Here is a 15,587-nt window from a genome sequence, read left to right as displayed (position 1 = left end):
TTATGTGATTATCTAATGATTCTGTGCATCAAAAAGTTTCATAGACTTCTTCAATAAAAATGCTCTGCTGGAAATAAAACTAACACATCTTTACTTACAGACAGTTTATTAAGGGGAAAAAAAAATCTTTTTGTCATAATGCTAAGACTCTAGTGTTTAGGTTTTTTTCTTCCCCTTCCCTCCCCCCAAAAAATGACAGTGAGGAATTAATTGGTTTGTCAAGGTCACCGTGGACCACAACACTTACAGGTTTTGCTGAAGCAGGGACCATGATCAGCACATTAGGAGACTGGGTTCTGTTTCAGTAGTCCATTACCCCTATCATCATGCCCTTTCCAAATCACAGACATGTATCTGTCTGTAAAATCCTCCGTGCCTGATCCTCTCATAATGACCCTGGGTAGTCCCACCATGTATTAAATACAGGTTTAAAAGTGTTACCACACTGAGACACCTCAGTGACATAAGGCAAAGGACAAAGCGATCTCTATAAGCTTTTGACAGTTGTGCCAACAAAACTGCAGCCAATATCAGTCCTCTTCACCACACAGGTGGTAGAAATTATGTCATCAGCGTGCAACTGTTGCTACTAGCCAAGGAGGGCTTTGCTAGGACAGAAAACAAGGACAGCTACACCAGAACAACATACTGGGCCTGACCACAGACTCCTAAGTGAGCCAGAAAAATTACAATTTTCTTTTGGATTATTGAACATACATTGAGTATCTTCTTGTACACACGAGGATACCTAGCTACACAACATCATTTGTCAGAATCTTTTATCTTTGTGTTATTTTTGACCCCTTCGGTTCTCCTTCTGTTTGCAGGATGAAAGCAAATCTATGGAGGGGAAGGGTCACTGCCAAAGGTCATCTATATTTAATGCAGTTTCATGTGCTGGGTCACACAGCATTCCCAGGCTGAAAAGAAGGCTCTGTTGCTGGGGCTTTAAAAAACAAGGTGAAGGTAGTGTGCAGTCACACTACAAGCAGTTGTCAATCAGTTCTTACTGTGCCTTCCAATTTTTTCAGAGTAACTAGAGGAAACCTTCCAACTTTTCTAAGTGTGCCATTCTGCTACAGAGGAAAAAAAGTCTTTGGAGGGTTCACATTCATTTCATTCGAAACAAGCCCACAGGATTCACTTATTCCCAGTAGTATGAGCTCTGTTAATTCACTAAGCTTACTTACACGGCAAAGGATTTGCTATTACACATCCCACACCAAAAAGAAAAAAAAAAAAAAATCAGCCTATTTCAGCTGCTTAAGTTTGTACTACATATTGCTGCACTTACTGAGGTTCCAAGTTAGGGAAGCAAGCTTGCTCAAGAAAACATGGCAGCATATGTTCAATTTTAAGCATGTGCTTTCCAAGTCCCACTGTGCTCGTACACATGACTGATGGAAGACTCCAGTATAGACTGGTGTGCTCCTCTGAATCCAGGCCAGAGAATACTTGAACAATTCCATAAAGTCATTTTAGATGTTCCTCTGATGAGAAAAAGATTTTCTTTCAAAATATCAGGCTCTGTCTGAATACGCATGCAAGTATGCCACAGATGAAGTGATGAAAGTTTGCAGCATCTGACATGCAAATTAGAGAGAAAAGAAGGTAGAGACATGTATAGCATCAGGCCTGCTTTAATTCAGGCACACTTAATTTTTCTGGAATGCAACAGTGGTCACTGCCACGAAGTTTTCCATGCATGAATAACTACAGCAGAATAATGCTCTTAATGTCTACAGCTGCCTACAGGCTCCAGGAAAACTTGGTCATATACAGTATGTATTTTCGCCTCCCCATGGAAGCGGAAAGTTTCATTTGTAGAGATCAGAGCTGTAAGTAATCAAAATGGACCTATAATGTAAGATTCAGTTCTTGACATAACTCGCATACCAGCAAACACCAGAACTTAAACAGCCAAATCTGCTTACTCCAGATTTACACTAGTGTGAGGGCAGTCCAAAATATCTACTATTTTAGCTGGTCCTCCTTATCTGTCACACTTTTGGCATTCAGAGAATGACAGACCCTAATACACTAAAATGCATATGCACACGTGTGTATACACATATGCATATAAAATTAGAGAACAGCTTAATATTTATCAGCAGGGGTTTAATCAGAAGTAGACCTTCTTGCAGACCAGTATGAGAAAGCCACAGTATTAATTCACAAAGGATAAGTGGAAACGGCAACATGCCTGTTTTTCCATGAAGCTTTTAATAGAGTAGCTCAAAATGCTCAAACTAAATTCAAAGTGGATGCCTCCCCAGAAACAATCCCCACACATCAGCTGCAATGCATTACAGAGGGCCACAAATAGCAAAAGGTAGGGGAACTAAAGCAGGATCCGTGATCTACTTTGTTTTACCATGTTTCTTACTAGCAAGGAAGAAGGAACAAGAAGCTTCTTGGTAAGATCACCAGATGAATAATATTAATTCAGAACACAAGTGAGTAGAGAGAGGGAAAGAAAAATACAAACCAAAGACAATTAATGAATCTCTTTCTTCTTGTGATGTTAAATCTTTTAAAATTCAAGGCACTTATTAGCACATGGAACTGAGTCTTGCAGATGCAAATGCCCTCTCCATCTCCATTTCCTACAGTGTCACAGCCCCTTGCCTGCGCAAAGTCTGCATTATGGTGCTTTGTACTGCCCTCCCACTTTCTCCAATGCTTAGTCTGGAGCAGTCTGGGCATCTCAGAGGTTTAAATCATACTTCATAGCCCACGGCTCACTATGAATGGGATTATTTTGGCTCTCCTATTCCTGTTCCAAACTGCACATGCAGAAAACGAGAAGTGGCTATAAGGGAGACTGACAAGGTTACAGATCACAGGCCTCTGTGAGCTCTGGAAGCACCGTACAGATACTAGTTTCACACGCAGCAGAAAGAAAATGAGGTGGACAATTCTCAATTATATGCAAATGTGTCAAGTGCCTCTGCAATTTCACATTACAGTATGTACGCCATTTAGCCCTATCCTCTCCACCTTCACCCCCTTCTGTTTCCAGTGCAGGCAGCCAACACATCATGCTATGGAGAGACCAAAAGTTACAGTGCCTCGCCATGTTTTCTTCTGCCGAGAGAAAAAGATATATCTTTTGCCCCTCATTCTGTCTACACACTGATGTGTCAGATAGAGGTCTTGCTTGTCCCCCAAAGTGGGCATTCAACTCCCAAGGCTGTGCATAGGGCTTCTGCCACTCCTCCAAACCTAAAACTTTCCTAACTCTAGCTAGTTCACCGTTTTAGATGTCAGGAGGCAGATCGACCTAGCTGCACTGAAGTTACAGAAACACTGTCGTGGCTGAGAATACGCCTATGGTCCTGTAGTATCCAAGTGTCCCCTCTCATTTGTTACTAATAAGTAAGATCTCCTGGGCAGGGACAAACGGGCTTTGACACAGAAGAAGAAAGGCTAATAATGTCACCAACATGCCCTGTGGCTAACGCTTACAAAGGGACATTTTTACTGCTGCACGGAGATAGGATAGGAAAAAGCCTCGTCTTGTTGACATATACACACGCACGCACACACAGGCACACACTGTGCAAAATTGTTTGAAGAGCTTGCGGTCTTGTTGTTAAATGAGTTGTGAATGTTTCCAAAAAGCCTAAACACTAGACAATGGCAGCACATTGCTAAAGAATGTTTAAGGGATTTAGGCTGATCTGATAATTGCCTGCTAAGACAAAAGCAGAAATAGCTTACAGAAATAAAGGACATGGGTTTGAATGGAGTTTCAAAAAAATTGATCTTTAATTTTTAGGATGACATAGCATACACTGCAAAGAATCAAAAAACACTAACTACAAAATAAAAATAGAAAGGATCTTCTGTCAGGAGAGCAAATCCACATTTACACACCCTTTCAGAGGACAGACATCCAGAACTCCCTGTTCGAAAGAGTACGTCTCCCCGCTTGCTTCAAGCCCTTACAAGACACCCAACTGAGAGTGATTATCATTTCATACACTCCAAAGTCAGGAGCATGATGTGAAGACAGATGAGATGAACTTTCATTTTTTTTACCCCAAACTTTCTAGATGAAGCAGCCAGGACATGTATAACATAGACAAAACACTGATTTGTGCAAGAACTGCAACTCTGGTCTCATTTCTATAGTCAAAACCATTTAAATTGGAGTTGGATGAATCCAGAAAAAATACATCTGTGAACATTTTCTGGCGAGTTAAAATGCTTATGTTCATATACTTCCACATCAGTATTCTGCACATATCCCACCCCCACGTTTAGACAACAGGAGTGGCCTCTGGCTCAGATGGTCCCCAACCAACAAATCCTTGGAGACTGGGCATGTACAACTGCGAAAGTATCACCTTATTCTTATTATCTTCCTTTGGCACTGCTATCAGAGACAGAGCACCAAGATCTGAGCCAACACGGCTATTTCTACAGAGATTCATGCTGGTAAGTGGGAAGAAAATTTTAGTTTTATGAGAAGAGGGTTATGCATAGCATCAACCTCCCTGCTTGCACACACACCAGAAACACTTAACACAGCCCATCAGGAAACAGGAACAACAACATCTGATCGTTCAGCCCAGGCTGAATACATATAAAAGCTTTTTCTAAATATTGAAAGAATTAAAAATCTACACATCCCTAAAATAGTTAGCATGTAATCATGAACACTACACACTTAAGAAGAATCAAATTCTTAATAATTCCACTAGCAGAAAAAGAAAAGTTAATACAATCGTGAAAATTTATTTGCTTTACTTTGTTTTCATATGCGTAATAAGGAAAAAATCAGAGCTTACCTACCACCTGAAAACAATTACTGTGCTCAGATAGCCCTGTGAGCAGCAACTGGATCTGTAATGCAGATACATGTAATGTATCCAAGTGGTTCTATAACAAGTAAAGACCAACAACCGAAAATCTCAGAAGACAATACACATGTGCTATCACAAAGTAGTGTGTGTCATATCACATGCATGATATCACAAAGCAATAAGCACTGGGTTTTTTTTATATTAAGCATAGCAATATGTTCTATGTCAGAACTCTATTATTTTCTTTAATACTTATTTTATTAAGCAGAAGAAAAACTAATAAATCAGATGGCTAATCTCATGTATTCATTACAAATCTTAATGAAGATTACGCAGCATTTTAGCAAATATTTATTGCAGATACAGAGAAGCCATTCCTGTTAGGTTTGTGATTAGCTGTAGTTACCAGTTACTAGGACCGAAACATACATTTTAATGAGAAACTGGCAAAGAATAAATACATATAAGAGATGGAAAAGGCAAGGACTCCAGATTTACTGAATACACAACCTGTTTTTCTACTAGATGCATTTTAATTACATTTTGCAGATGTTTTTTTGAATCTTTTGCCATAGCATGTGAAATTAATTTTTGAGGGAAGGGAATGCAAGAGGAGCTCTTCTATATTTACATGTTGAAGAGTATTTGCTGGTCTAAGCATGGTAAAATGCGTTCTGCTATTTGAGGAAGGCGTTTTCCAGGGATACTACACACCAGTTTCCAGGTCTGAAAAAACTCAGAAGCGACAGCATTCCCCTGGAGTGGGCATGTGCATACACAAACTAGTCCTCTGTCTTAAATAAATTCAGAGTCTCGATGTAGGATGGATTCCCATTCTTGTTCCACCAAACTGGAAGTGAAAGCTAAAAAGGGGCACTTTTCACTGCCATTTTAAAGTTTACAAGATTTCTCCAACATTTAGAAAAGCTACATTCCAGCAACACATGGATTACAAGAAAAAGATTGAAAGAAACTTCTTTTTCCATTACCTATTTTAAGCAATGCTTTGATTTATTGTGAGGGGGACAGCCGAACAAGATAAATGTGTAGATCTTCACTTGATATGTAGGCAGCAGAGACAGTCCGGTGCATTTTGCAGAGTATTTTGGTTTAAGGAGTTCAAAGAATACTTTCTTCTTCAAAGTCAAATTTCACCACCACCGGCCGGGTCATGTTCCACTTCTTATTTCGATTCCTATCCTCGATGAACTCCTCGTAAGGATCTTTCTTTGAAATAGCTTTCTTTGAGCGTACATAACCAAAAAAGACAGTTAACGCCAGGAAAGAGTAAAACAACATGACAAAGAGGATGAAGAAATAGGCATTGTCATATGGTTTGTATTGTGGCTCTTTTTGTTCTGTAGCATTTTTCCTTGTGTCCAGGTTCCTTTCCAGAAGTTGCAGAACACATTGCGAGATGAGAGAAGCTAAAGCTGTTTGGTTCATGTTGGGGAATTAAAAAGCATGTCAGAAAATACGGAGGGGAGTGAGCATCTAAGGGCCCCAAGCGATGCTTCATTGAAGTGGGAATCTATCCACTAGCTTTAAGAGGAGTTGGATGTGGCCTGCAATCATTTCCTCTTTTGGTAAGGAATGCTGTTAAGCACTTATTGGGTCTCAGTCATTTGATAATGAGGCATTTGGCTGATAAGCCTGCCTTGCCCGTGAAGTGAAGTCTATTAATAATAGCAATAATGGAACAATAACAAATCCCCGAGACATACATCTGCCAGGCAGTTTTAAATGTGTGATTTTCCCCCCCTCCCCCCCATATTTGGGGAACAAATCTGCTCGGGTAACTAAGTGAAAGCATTTTTAAAGCACCAGTGGGATGTGATAGGGGTGTGGGGGCATGAGAAGGAGGGGGGGGGGGGAGAAAAAAGAAATAATCACACCTTCAGTGGAGGAAAGTGCTTAAGTCCATCTCTGAGTTGAAGCACGTAAACAATCTCACACATTTTCTAACAAGCATCTCTAAATGCCATTCTCAGGTGCTTTCTCTCAGCAGCACAGCTGGCAGGCTGCATAAGAGGATGGCCCGGAGTCTGACACCTTTCCACACAGTCCCTAGAGAAAGGCCATCAAAATACACTGCCTGTGGAGCAAACCAGCATTCAGGATAAGAAAGGGTTGTTGAATACTGATACAGCATTTCAACCAGTTGCTATCTATAAGTTAAACATGACAACTTAAATTTCAACTAAAATATGTCAGCCTCAGAGCTTAAGTGGGGAAGTTGAATGTTTTAATGCATCTGTGTAAGTATTAGGACTGGTAGTCTGTAGCTATGTGCTGCCACAATGTACCGCTATGTACCACACTGGAAACATGCAGGAGAGTAATATCCAAACTGAAAAGAGCTGCCTATAAAGTCGTTCTGGAAAATGAAACCTTGACTGCCACTGACAAGTGGACTACACTGAATATTTTCAGACAAGGAGCAAGGGGGTTAAGTCTTCTTCAGTGTGGTTTGTCACAGGTCATGTCTACTTGCATGATAATAGCAGAGCAGGGCTCTGTGGATTCCTGCTTCCTATTGTGTTTTACAGGCTAGGTCACTCTAAAGTAAATTGTTGTTTTACAAAGTAGTGAAACCTAATCTTGCTACAAAAAAAAAAAAAAAAAAAAAATCCTTACTGCCACAAACGACAATGCCAGCTGTTTCTTTCTGTGATCTGAATTCTGGGGAGTAAGCACCATGACTTTGAAGTGGAGAGCACATCACCCGACTAGCAGTTTGCCAACTCTGCACTGTTTCTTTAGGCCTGACCCCCTGAACTGATTGTATGATGACTAATTCACATGCTAAGATTGCAGTATATCGGTATCACTAAACAGCCTGCATTTGTCATTAAGGGTTTCTTGTAAAAAGGAAGATGAAAGTGAAGTCTGTAATTTTATATGAGCAGCAGACTATGGTATAAGTACATTTAGAACATGCAACTTCTAGAAGAAATGTTCAGCTCCACATTTTAACTATTTGTTTTAAAATCAGCCCTTAAAAAAAAAAAAAAAAAAAAAAAGATGAAAAATCCCCATAAAGAGCAATGCCAAATCCTGTTCTTGGTTAGGGCCAAGTTATAGGAGAGATCTTATTCACCTATTCTTGTGGGTAAAGGAGAACAGATTTAGGGGACCCAATCTTGTTTTGAGGAGAGAGAAGAAAAGCTGTATCATCAGTTTAACTACAAATAAAATACATTCATTAAACTAGTATAAAATCTTCAGGGGAACTATGCCCAATTTATATTCGTGTAACTGGAAAAGGATTTTCATTTAGGTTTTGCAACTTTTCCAGAACTCTGTAAACTCTGTTTGTTTGTTTTTTAAAGAATTTGCTTCAGTAAAAGGAGCATGCAATTCTACATAAATTAAATTGGACACATGCTAATCCCTGGAAATTTCTTGCCTGCTTGAGAAACACATGACCTCTGTTGGCCAAGTTTCTGGGGCTTTTTGGTGTTGGCAAAATCAATTTAAAAAAGGGGGGGGGGGGGGGGGGCGAGTAGGACACCACAACTGAGTAGAGAAACAAGTGACAAAATCACACCAGTGAATTCACAGTGACAGGTTTGGGTATGCCATGAATGAGTAGTGCTGTGCCTACACTTCACCATGCCTCTTAACACAGAGTTGCAGCACCTTGCTTCTTGAGGTGCAGTCATTATTTTTAAGTGTTTTAACTCACAATATGCTATGCAATGAACTGACAGCCTCACATGTCTAAGCAGTTTTTTTAATGCTTCTTTAATGAAAGGCACACAAAGACTTGTACGTTCTTTCCCCACCTTTCAAACACTCAGATCCACATCAGCCTAAACCTGGAAGCTAAATTACTGTGTTAACACTAGGCCATGCTTGTCCAATACCTGGGCTTCATCCCACAGGCATCTTGCAAACTCAGAATCCAGGCACACTGAACTCAGCTCTACACCATCCTTTCCAGACATGCCATAAGTTATCCAGGTTTCCCCACAGTAGGAGCTACTCTAGGCCAGAGTAAACCACCCTTAACATAACTGATACTACATTTCACCAGTTTCCACATGACTACTCACAGAGCAATCTCCACGTCACCTAAGAAAGGACAATGCGTAAAGGAAGACTTGTAGCCTTAACGCTGCTTGCTGTAGGAATGATTTAAAGGCTTTGCATACACATGTACAAGAGAACTACAAACCAAGGAATGTACATACCATCGCAGACAAACTCTTCTGCCTCCAAACTCAAAATGGTTACACTGGGCCTCTAGGCTTGCTTCTGGATAAGTGGTGGGACCTCAGCTGCACTCTGATCAGCCTTGGGAAGCATTATGCTTTCCAGCCACAGCATATCTTATTCCTTCCCGCTTCTGAGAAGCTGGGAGAGGGGAGCTACTCACTGATGGCCTATAGAGCTCACCTATACTGCCCTGCTTTGCCCTTCCTGAAATGCTCTTGCCCAAACACACCTGCATCAGGATTTAGATTATATGACCCAACCCAAATTAAAGGGAGATGCTCATTCACCTTGCTGCTCCTCTGATGTAATCTGGTTTTATTGTAACAGGGTGTTTCTGTGCCCTGTTTCTGAATCTAGTTGAACAGATCAATGTTCTGTTAGGCTATACAAACAAACATTGCTTTAAAGTTGCTTTTTCTCTCCTTTTTTTCACCCTCCCCCAAACAGCTAAAGTATATAATGGTGCTTTGAACAAGATCCTAAAGAGCTATTTCCATAAAGTGGTCCAATTCTTTTTAGAGATGTAAGTACATGAAATTCTTCAAATGCGGGGGGACAATGAGTGAAGATTAAAAAGAAAGTAAAAGATTAAAAGGAAAAGACCATAAGAAAAACTCAAAGGGGGGGGAAAGATCAAAAAGAGGATTAACCATGTTACTTGTTGTTTTTCAGAAATTAAAGAAGTATGGAGGATAAGGAATTTGTTTCCTTTTGGCCCTAGAAAAATGCCAATTATGGTAGCTAAATTGCCAGGATCACATATCAGTATGCTTTGGAAATGTGAGAAATGGATGGGAAATATAAACACAGGGCAATAGCTTACAGTTATGTTATGAATTAAGCCACAAAAATATCAAGATTTAGTCACTGAATAAGCTGCCAAAGTTAATCTTTCCTGATGAACTTGAGCAGAATCAGAATAGAAGCAACAGAACTGTAGTTTCACCGATCAAAATTGCCTTGTTCGCTCATCTTTGCTATCTCTGGGTCCTCGCACACCTAAAATTGCCACTAAAAATCAAAGTGCCTGGATGTACATGGACATAAGATCAAGCTGCTTATCTACTGCATGTATTCATTTTAGGAGTTTTTTTAAAGTTTTAGGGATAAAAAGAATTAACTACTACTCGTCCCTTTTTGGCAAGAGAGCTTGTGATACTATCCACACCAGCACAGCTTTTGTTTTCCTTTAGATTTTTAGGACACAATAGCAGAATAACCTTGGGGGGGGGGGGGGGTGGAGAAACAGCTTCCTTCCAGATCTTTTAAATATATGGCATTTACGTAGCCCTTTATGGATAAGCATGGCAAAAGGAGGCAGATAGGGATTTCTGCCACAAGCCTGATGAACGTCTAAACCCCAGATATGATTTACCAAGATCTACAAGGTAATTTACCCAAACCAACTATTTTTACTGAGGGCCACCAGATGCTTTTGCCATGCTCGGTTCTCACCAAGGTGAGGCAGGCCAGCCCTGCACCCTGCCACCACAGCTGGGGACAGCTGCTTGGCCTATGAGGACACCTGGGAGGGCCCAGCCACCTGCAGGACTGACAGAGGCCTCATGCCTGAGACTCCATCGCGATCTCAGCACTGGCACGCATGGTCTGAATCAAGACTGGATTTGACAAAATGCTCTGAAACCAAAGCCAGCCTAAAGCGAAGGCTCACAGGAGTGGACCGGTTTGGATCCCAAGTGCAGTTATCAAGCAAATCCCCAGAAGCCACTCACCAGCAACCCTGATCCTGACCACACCACGTTGCTGCTCACACGTAGACCACCTAGGACTGCTGCAGCACTAACGTAGCTCTGCCACGTCCCACAGTAGCACCTGCAAAGGGAGCGGGATTTAATTTTACACAGTGCTCCGTGCACCAGGAGCCGAGTTCAGAAACGGCACACACTGTTCCCAGCTGTTTCCAAAGGCCAGACCGAGCTCTGCCCAAAGGCACCAACCCCTGGCATGGGCAGGAATGACTCTGCCTTGGCTGCTCCCCTCAGCCACCCCTTGCTGACTCCACACACTGGAGGAAAAGGTGCTTTTAGCAGTACTGAGGGGCCACAGCACCGGCTCCCCTCCCCACCCACTGTGCACCTTCCCTGGGACAGCAGCACCCATGTGGAAAACTGTATTTGGGCTTCACCTTCAAGAGAAACCACCCTTCAGGTTTCTCAGAGGATTCCCAGCACAGTTCCTGCTGCCTCCCTTACCCACCCACAGGGAGAGCCATGCTGTTTACATTGCACTTGGCAGCTGGACACCCCGGCACCAGAGAGACAAGATGGCTGATCCCTCAGCCCTCACACACCGCAGAGCCCAGTCCCACCACCTCTCCTGGCCAAGCAGTGTCCCCCTCCCTGCTCACACCGCCGGTCTTCCCCAGCCCCAGCAAGACATAAACTCCCCCCCGAGCAGCGGCTGTTTGCTCTGCTCAGGGCTGCCTGCCTCCACAGCTGGTGGGTGCCGTGTTTTGACTGCTCCCCACAGGACAGGTGCTCCACAGTGGCCCCCAGCGCCCCCCACCATCCCTACCCCAGGCCTGCCACAGCTACACTATACCGCACTTAGAAACCCCTCTGAGCTCTAAAAGAAAAGCTGAACTCCATCTTACTTCTTAACACATATTCATTTTCCCCTTTTCAAATCAGGCAACCCTGGCCATTTAAAAATTTCCCTCAGGTTTCACTGCCAGCTGAAACCGTGAGGCGCCATTTTGGAACGGCTGCAGTTCGTGCAGCTGCCCACCGGCACTGCTCTGCCCCGAGGCCTGGCAGCAGGAAGCCATGGCAGTGCAACCTACCCGGGCTTTCCACAGCTTCAGGGCCTGCAGCCAGCAACCCTCACTGAGGCAGCGGGGTGGTCACAGCATTTGGAAAGAGCAGGCAAGAGATAAACTCTTTAAGTTGACATGGGCACTGGGAAAAAAGGTCTCACTGGCAGGCATCTGCGGAGCAGAAGGGCTCGAGGTCACCAGAGAGCCGCAGGGGAAAGGGACGCGAGGGGGAGCAGCCACGACACTGAGGGAAAGGAGGTGTCTTACACCACGTGGGGACTTCAGATGGAGACGATGGAGAAAGGGTTCGGGCAAATGCTGGGTAATGTACTCGACAGATGGGCAAGACTCCTGACGAGGCTCTGCGCCTGGTATTGTGCAGGAGCTGGATGATCCCTGACAGCCCCACCGCTCCCCAGCCCCGACGGACCCTTCACCACGGTAGATGCAGCAGAGCTAAAACAGCATTCAAAAACCTCTGGAGATTCGTACACTTTGTAAATTATTCCAGTACTGACTGCAGGGATGCTCACACAAGGGTGGGCTCCAAAGAAATTTTGCCCGTCTCTGAATTGCTGAATTATAAAGTATTATGGGTTTAGTGTGCAGAGTACTTGTAACAATCATCCTTACAAAGCTAAATTTTTACAGGTATGTGCACTTGAGATCATTATGAATAAATGCATATGTGTGGGGAGAAAAATATTTGTGTAAATGAAGTGGAGTCTGTGAGAAAAAAACATGGATAATTGTACAGAGGCATAAGAAAAACTGAGAACACAACTGTGTACAGCACAAGAAAAGATACCCATGTGAGCGCTGAAAGGAGGAGAGTGCGGAAAGAAACAAGTAGCTTAACATTTGTTATGGCCTAAGGGACAAACTTTGCTGAAGATGAAGACACTGAATAGTTAATAAAACTTCTGAACTGTTTCCAATTCTCAGACAAGGAAGCAATAGTTCTGCTCTTATCAGCAACTGCTCTTTCATATTTGTGTATTGAGCTATCTTTATTAAATTATTCAGCAAAGGTCAAATGTGATGTGTCTTCCTAGTTTTATTATGATTTTTCATGACATTGCCGGAGTAGCTGAGGAATAAACAGTGCATGTCAAAAAGCTGCAGTGCCCAAGCTATCCACAGGCACTCTGGATTATGAGCCTATTCAGTCATCAGTTCTGAGGCAATATAAATGCATTAAAGCAAAGATTTAAGCTATGTGTGAGCACTGCAAAGCGTTGCTTGTGGAACCACGACAGCAAAACAGAACCGAGCACCCGCACTATGTATACATACTGATTTTGAAGCCTGCTTGTACTGAAAAAAATTGTAAGCTTTTGAACCTGACTAACCATCTACTTAAAGCACTTTGCTCCTTGTGACTGATGAGAACTTCCCAGCTTGCAATGAGTTGCCCAGAAGTGCTGGGAGAGAATAGGTATTGAAAATCTGACAGGCCAAATGGCCTATTACCTACAATGACCGCAGAAACAGACTGCAATTTGGGTTATTTTACAATAGACAAATATCTCGAACATACTTAGATCAACTCATGTGATTCTTTAAGATCACACTATGACTCCATATAAATATAGGCAATGATTTATGATAACACTAGCTACAGAATAAACTGAAAGACACACAAGACTTTTTCAGGCAGTGGCAAATGAGAATTGCAATTTCATATATATAGTCTAAACATAATACCTATCTAATGTTAATTAAACAGAAATTTGGCAATTTAATTTAGTGTAGTTGTTCATATTGTTCCAGATTATCTTTGTCTGGCTCTCAGCAATATCTAGATATCATTGGAAAAGTCAAAAGAATGGGTTCTTCTAATCAGGATGCAGGTTTTCTTGCAATTATTAAGTGAGCAACAGAATACTGAAGTGAACAATACAAAGAGGTTTATGAATTCAAGCTGTTCCAGGTTTCTGATGGCCTCATTGATATTGCCTTAAATTCATTTCTTGTTATTTTATACAGAGAAACGTTTTAGTAATCCACTTTATAGACTTTCAGGCCAGAAGACTTTATGGGTAGGAAACATTGAGAACTTTCATGGTAACTAACATAGCAAAAATGCACGTTTTACATGTTAGCATTAACCAACAGCACTCTGACGAGAGGGAATACATTTCTTACATGTACAACAATATATCACAGAATTCAGACATTACAAACAATTTGCACACTATCATTTGTCACACTTCTGAGAAAATGCAAATACATCCTTGCTACATAAATTATTAGTAGCATTTGATAATTTGGGGTGGGTTTTGGATTTCCAAAATTAAGTCACTTTGTATTTTTTCATTAAGTTTGGTGATCAGGTTACAGACCTGTAGCCAGATTTTTTAAGTTTGAATTTGCACAGACCTTAACCTAGGGATTAAATATCTAGCCCTAATATCACATATATGCAGAAATGGATTTCTAAGGACATAGATCTGTTTAACAATCAGGTATTTTCAGTGAAGATTTTTATGTTCAGATAGGCATTTCGTGCCTTTCAAAATAGCTCTAGAAAGATATAATTCAACAGCATTTGTCATGTGGACAGACAAAAGACTTTTCAGCAATATTGAGTAGAAAAACCTGTGTGATTATTGGAGAAAAATGTTTATTTATAGGTTTTGTTTAAGTGGGATACACTGAATTATCCAGGGAAAACAGAAGGAAAATAGGTGCCATCCAAAATAATTCTTTTCCTAGCTCATTCGTTAAATATTATGCATGCTCAAATAAAGGAATAGTAACATATACCAATGTAAATATATGCCAAAATGCATATATTGGGTATTTTCATGGGAGTAGAGGTTATTTGTAGATAAAGGAAGATTTAAAAGCAAAGAATAAATTAAAAATCACAGTTGTGCCACAAGGAATAAATATTTTTTCATCAAAGCCTGTCTCTCAAGAGTTTCCAAATCTTATATTTATGATATGACAGACAGTTGGTTAAGCAGCTGTTGTTATTTATTTCCATCTTGTAAATATGCAACCTCCACCCCCACCCCACCCCCCTCAAAAAAAAAGAGGAAGACCCTAAGATCCATCCTTTCTGCACTCATCAGTGAGCAGGTTTTGGACTCCATTGCTACAAGCACATTCCTCCAAGCTATTCCACAGCATTTCTCTCAAACGCAATACCCATGGCAGGCTTGTGCCCCTTTGACTTTCTGGGTGTTCAGGATTTGTATTCCAGAAACACACGTGGCTCCCAAGAACCTCTTCAGCCTTGACAGTGATAACAAGAAGGGATCAACAGTATCCCAAGTAATCCTTATAGCTCTGTCAAAGATTCCTATGGCGCATCACAAATCAGGAAACTGCTTTGTCCGTCTGCCCCAGGCTCCTCGCTTCCTCTGGCAAGAGCTCGTCCCGGTTCCCTGCTTGCACGGCTTGTCTGCGAAAGGACTGGATGATTTTCTCTGTATCTATCTTGCTTCCAGGCTCTCCTGCTCTGCATTAGCCTCTCACACAAGGAAGTGACTGGGAGACACTTAAAAAGAGGATGGAGCAGCCAAAATACCCCCTGTCTAGCTTCAGGTCGGGAAAGCACCTCAGTAGCACGGCGGGGACGGGGGGAGAAATCACAGCTCTGTCCCACCCCTCACAGCTGCTGGAATAGAAACGGACAGACAGCAAAGGTGGCATTTTGCAATCATCCTCTGACAAAGGTACACTCTCCCTGGGAAGGAGCACTCGTACAGACATCATCCAGTTCCAAACTGTGCAAGCAAGCAGGCTTTTATCCTGTATTTTACAGCAAA

The sequence above is a fragment of the Aquila chrysaetos genome, chromosome 10 (genome assembly GCF_900496995.4).
Source record: "Aquila chrysaetos chrysaetos chromosome 10, bAquChr1.4, whole genome shotgun sequence".
NCBI lineage: Eukaryota > Metazoa > Chordata > Aves > Accipitriformes > Accipitridae > Aquila > Aquila chrysaetos.
Note: the sequence above shows the minus strand (reverse complement) of the source record.